Here is a 6,581-nt window from a genome sequence, read left to right as displayed (position 1 = left end):
AAAAAGGAAAAGGAAAAGGTTATGGAAATGGAAAAGGCTATGGAAATGGAAAAGGTAATCAAATGGAAAAGGTTGTACCTTAGGGTACTTTGAGACGGTGCTCCTGTGTAAAGTAAAAGAAAAGAAAAGAAATATGAATGAATTATTAAAGCTATAAAATGTTTTAAATTGTTTTGAAAGAAATCATCTAGAGATGTAAATTATTGAAAAGAATGAATTAATGTAAAGAAATAACACGATGTCTATTAAAGAATAATAATAATGATTATTAAATAGTTACCCACTGAGTTTACTTAGTAAACTCAAACCACAAGTTTAAATGTTTCAGGTAAGTTCGAAAAGAAATAATGGCTGAAAGAGAAGAGCATGTTTAAAGAAGACGAGGTGCAAATGACAACAGGTAAAATAGACTTTTGTGTTTTAGTGGCTCTTTATTATGAATGTTGTAGTATTATGTTTAATGAATTTTATTGTCCGACTTTCCGTACCCGCCTCGTAGATCGAGTATCCGGGCCGGGTCGTGACACTATGTACTTCTGGATACCCCATTTGGGTATCATCGTGTATCGATGATATGTACATATGTGTATTAATTCTATGTACCATTTGGTGAAGGTTTGCATTTTGGTCTTATCTACTACAGTTAATTTTGCAGGGATATGTTCCAAATGTTAGTTTTCGTTGTAGAAGTTCAACATTCAGAAAAGTATGCGATCAATTGGTTGAAACATTCGGCCAATATTTTGCTGATAGACTGAGGCAAGTGCAGCTACATCAATTTCTGTTGATGCCATGCTTAATTCAGAATGTTCCACTGGTATACAAGTTGTCATTATGGGATATTAGGAAGTAGTGCTTCATCATTAAGGAGTGGAGGTTAGCATTCACTGTCGATGAAGTTGCCCTAATCATAGGCCTACCGGACAAAGGAAATTATTTCGAGTTGGGAAGTGCTCGAATCGCCGGGAAATCCCCAATCCCCAAATGATATAAAAAAAGGAGGTGCTAAGTCTGGATGACTTAACTCTACTTCTTGAACTTGTGAAGAAATTCATCATATACTTATTGTCCTTCCTTTTCCTTTCTCTGCGTAACTATCGAACACCAACTATGATCCTTAGTGTAGCTTATAATGCAGATCAATTTTTATCTTACAACTGGCCAGCATCCATTAGGGATTTTCTAGTGGCTGAGTTCAATGCAATTGCCAAGAAGTTTGTCAAAGGCCAGCCACTCGGTTACATGAATAATTTTTTATATATTGTAATTATTAGTACATCCAACATTTTAGATGTGAGGCCCATTCCAGGATTTTATATTATTGGCTGACAACCTTTTTTTGGCTTGTAAATATGATTTCTAGAGCATACAATAGTCCATGCACTAGTGGATTCTAAATCAAGACCTCATTTTGTTCGTTAGGGTGGTGATATTATGTATAGCGAAGTAGAGGCATTTGATTTATTTGATGGTCTCAAAGATGTATAGATATTACTTTCTTTTAAAGGAATAACTAGAGAGGATAGGACATTATTAGATAGTTCTTCCCCTCAGTCCCCCATTGAATCCCCTGATCAAACATCAACTTCACCTTACACATGCCTCCAACTACAACTCATCGGGCATAAACCGGGCCTAATAGTTTCTTCACCTTCCATCTCACCCACTCCCTCCAACCTCCTAGCCCATTCAAACTTCCCAACCACCCAAGCTCCCCTAGCGCCCCCCCTCTCCCCCTCCCCTAGTTATCCTTGACAGAAACAACCTTCTCTACTTTCTGAACCTTACCATGACACACATTGTTAGTGGATTTGCTACACTGTGTTGAAAGAATATCAAGATTAAAACAACTATTATTGATTGCTACAGACCACTTGTTCCTTATTCCATAAAGCTCCTTTAACCAATCATGGCTTTGGAGGTCCCCTTCGTTGATCATTTCAGCCCAGGATCTCTCGAACTCCTCCTTAGAATCACACTTGCTTAAACATCTATAAAAAGGCCTCTGACTTTGTTGTTACTATTGAAGTACCATACCTTGGACGACGCCTTCTTGCTTATGTGCCATTGAAATAAACCTATGATGTGTCTGAGGTAATGCAACTTCTATTGCCCTAGCCATTGTCTAATCCTGATCAGTAAATATTGTAATGGAATATTTATCACTCATTATTTATAAAAATAGTCTAAATAATCTTGTAAATAATTCAATTATTTCCTTCGATAGAAATGCAACTCTTAAAAGAATATTATGACAATGATTATTAACTCCAATAAATGGCGTACGCAGTATATTATATTTGTTAAGTTTATAACTAGTATAAAAAACCATCACATCTCCAAAGAATTCATAATCTATTCTCCCCAACCCATCAAAAAAAAAAAATCAACAATCTATCGTCCTCATAAGTTTGGACGTCCCATGCAAACATGTTATCACCAACTAGTCGATCTTTAAAAAGTTCAATTAAGGAATTGGTGTCTCCATTCTCAATTTTTGCTCTTTTATCTTTTTGAATGTAGTTATATGCATCCCTCTTAAATAATCCAACATTTTTTAAATCTCCTACTTCATCGGCTAGGTAGGTAAATGCATCAATGGTTCTTATCCCGGCTTTTTGTCATTGATTTAGGAACTGATGCTTTTTCATGACTAATATTCCTACATGATCTAAGTAGATGTTGATCTTCCGGCCTAGCTAATTCGTGAATATGACACTATGCATTTTTGCATCATCCATACTCCATTTTCATCCATTGAAAATCTAATCATAGCGGGACACCCGGTTATGGTATTTGATTTGGAATTTAAGTCAATACCCTTATTAAATTTAGCTTTTGAATAGATAAAGTCCTTGAATTTTATTTTTCTTGAATTATGCCAGTAACTGTGATGTTCTTTATGAATACTAAAACTAACATTATGAATATAATGACAAGACATCTCATATACTTCATTCTCATAGTTATAAACACCATGTGTACAATAATTACTTATTTAACACTTTGATTTAAACATGAAAAACAAAATAAACTAGCAATATGTATGGGTGCAAAGGAGTCGAGTCGAGCTCGAGCCAAGGGTTGTTCGAGTCGAGCTCGACTATCTAATATGGAACTCGAACTCGAGTCGAGCTCAAAATCTGAGCTCGAGCTCGACTCGTCTTCATGTCGAGGGACTAGTCGAGCTCAGTCCCGAGCTCCGCTGTCGAAATTGTCGCCCGTCGTTGCGTCCATCTTTCTGACCTCTTCAATCGATATCCTTCATCCCGAGCTCATCATCTTCTACGTCGTTTTCCCGAACTCCAGCGACATCGTCACGAGGACTTGAGCCCGTAATCGAAAATGTCGTACGTCATCATCCATATCTTCTCTATCATCTTTCCGAACTCCGACGATGTCGTCCCAAGGACCCAAGCTCGTATCGAAAATGACGGACGTTGTCGTCCAAATCTTCTCCATCGTCTTCCCAACCTCACGTCTGTCGTTGTCGTCCAAAGCTTGTCCGCAGTTGAGATCCACGTGTGAGCTCCGTCGATTTGGATTTCCCGCTCGTGAGCTCCGTCATTTTCGATTTCCCACTCGTGAGCTCCATGGATTAGAATTTCCCACCCGCGAGCTCCGTCGTCAAGCTGCTTGTCGAGTCGACGAGTCGAGTCCGAGGCCTGTTGGAGCTCGAGCTCTATAAGTCTTCGAGCTTGAAATTGTGTTCGAGCACGATAAGCTCAACTCGTCGAGCTTGTTACCATGTCGAGTCCGAGCTGGCGGGAAGTTGGAAAAAACATGCTAAACAATTTTTTTTCATCGAGTCACGTATTGGGATTTTCGGGCCACACGTGGCAACATTTTATTGGAGTCCGGATGAAGCTCTTCGTCCGGAGTCCACACCAAATAATTTTTTCCCCAAATAAAGCCCGAGCCTTAGACCTTATTTGGGACATCTTTCATGCTGCTTTTTAAAGTAGTTTTCAATTACAAAATTAAAGAAAAAAATTGCACTAAAAATATGTTTTATATAGTAGTAAGAAAGCTATCCCAAATAAAATCTTAGTTTCATTTGGGACAACTTTTTTATTGCTTTATAAATTAGCTTTCTAGAACAAATATTTATAATTTCAGAAATTTTTGTACTATAAAGCTACTTTAGAAAGCATAAAAAAGCTGTCCAAATTAAACTTACAATTTGAGATAATTTTTTTTACTATTTTCTACTAAAATTTTTTGGCATGAAAATTTTTTAATAGCAAAAAATAGTAGCCAAAAGTTGTCCTTAATGAAGCTCGAATGAATCGAGGATTGGAGGCATACCCCCTTTAAAATTGTAGATATGTTTTTTTTTTTTTTTTTTATATGTATACCATATATTATCTCTCATTATATTTAAATCATTATAGAATATCACTAATATAAAAGTTGAATGCAATTAAATTGTTAGATGATCATAGTATAATCATGATAAAAAATATGGGATGAAAATTCTAGCAAAAATTTTCTTGGTGTCTTAGGATTATAGGAAGTTTTTGGAAGATTCTTAATATCTTGTTATCTACAAGATATAACACAAATATAATTAATTTATTAGATAATAAATTTAACTATTAGACATTTAAATTATAAGCTAATAGAAATAAAATTAGACTGTATGAAGCCATAAAAGATATACATAAAATTAAACTAGTTTCATATTGTTACAAAATTTATTTAGATCTCTTGATAATTGTTTTCCTTTAATATATGAATAAACATTAAAGGAAATTTGTTAATTTGTGCTACCTTCTAAAAATATTGTTAATTTATGTGACTTCATTAAGCAAAATATTGAGTTCCATTGCTCAATTGATTAGTTCTCTTATTTTTCTCTACTAAAAAGAAAGAGAATTAGACTAAGTCTGGGGCAGCTGTCTTAATATTTTATTAAGTATCTTTTAATATAAAACTTCTGAATTATAAATTATTTAATAAAATTCTACTTTAAAAAACAGTAAAAAAATCGTTTGAAGCGAAACCTTAGAGAACTAATATTAACTTATGGTCATCCTAATAAGCTCAATTAAATATATGAATTAAATTAAAACCAAATTAGTATTAAAAATGTTAAAATCTCTCAATGTTGCATCGTATTTTGCTTGTGGTGTCAAGTCATTGAGAGATTCATCTTGTCTATGAAACTCAGCAACTCATTTACCCATTCAAATGAATTTATCACAGAAAACTTACTAAAGTGATTGAGCTTTCTTGTACAAGAGGACTCACCGACTGAATTTATCTTGCACATTGTGCTGAACTTCAATGTAAAACTCTTCATAATTCATCGAGCACTTAAAGAACTATCAACCAGCCATACTTATTCACTCCAATTTCAGCATCTCACATTAATTATACTCTACAAAAAGTGGGAGTCAAAGCCCGGTGCTATATTTGAACTAATATTACTTTAAGCTTCATTTTTGACAGCTTTCTTATGCTTTCTACAACAGTTTTTTAGTATTATTTTTTTTAAACAGTGAAAAATAGTGATAAAAATTTATCCCAAACGAAACTTTAGAAAGCAATTTCGCATGAAATAAGAGGCTGAATGAAAAGCTCTTCTTTCTATTATTGTATTTTTCTTCCCTCGTTTAGAGTGGTAATTGTTGCATCCTGGAATATTCACGGCGGTAGAGAAATATATATGGTTTAATGTCTTAGCATTGTACGAAAATCCAGCACACAAGCAGATAAGTGAGGGGGTGAAACATTCATAAGAGACACCAGAGTTTTTACATGGAAAACCCTTTAAAAGGGGGAAAAACCACGGGGCCTGGCCCAGTTTGAATGAATCCACTAGTATTTGTAATTGTTACAAATGAGGCTCTTCCTTGGGAGAAGGCCTTGGATTGATGTAACAAAAGTACATCATGCAGATTGAATTACATAGTAGGAATTACATATATATGTTTGTCTGGTCGGAAGGACCGTAGTCGGTAGGAGACCGCGGTCAGAAAGATCGTCGTCTGTTAATGGAGGTCGGAAGGAACATAGTAGGCGACGAAGGCCTGAAGGACCGTAGTCGGTAGGAGACTGGGGTCTGAAAGACCGTTGTAGTAGGGCGGTACTTTGGTAGAACTCTGAACGTCAGGTAGTGGCCCAGCAAAAGTCCAGGCCTCAGGTGGTGTTCCGACAAAACAACGGCGTAAGGTGTTAGTCTAGCAGAGGAGAGAGCCTTTGGCGAAGATGAGGGCCTCTGGCGAAGGTGAGGGCCTCAGGTAAAGGTGAAGGCCTCAGATGTTGGTGAGGGCCTTTGACGAATGTAAGGGCTTCTGGAGAAGGTGAGGGCCTCAGATGAAGACGTCAGGCCTGAAAGTCGGGCCTTGAGCAGAACGTTGGGCATGAATGTCAGGCCTTTAGTAGCATGTCGGGCCTGAACGTCGGGCCTTGAGATGGTGGTGCGACGAAACTCCGACGGTGGTCCGGCGAGGCTCCGACGGTGGTCCGGCGAGGCTTCTGCGGTGGTACGGCGAGGCTCCTGCGGTGGTCCGGCGAGGTTCCGGCGGTGGTCGAGGAGGAGCTTCTTCCTTCCCCTCTTCCTTCTCTTCTTGCTT

This window comes from Dendrobium catenatum, unplaced genomic scaffold (assembly GCF_001605985.2).
Source record: "Dendrobium catenatum unplaced genomic scaffold, ASM160598v2 fragScaff_scaffold_716, whole genome shotgun sequence".
Classification (NCBI taxonomy): domain Eukaryota; kingdom Viridiplantae; phylum Streptophyta; class Magnoliopsida; order Asparagales; family Orchidaceae; genus Dendrobium; species Dendrobium catenatum.
Note: the sequence above shows the minus strand (reverse complement) of the source record.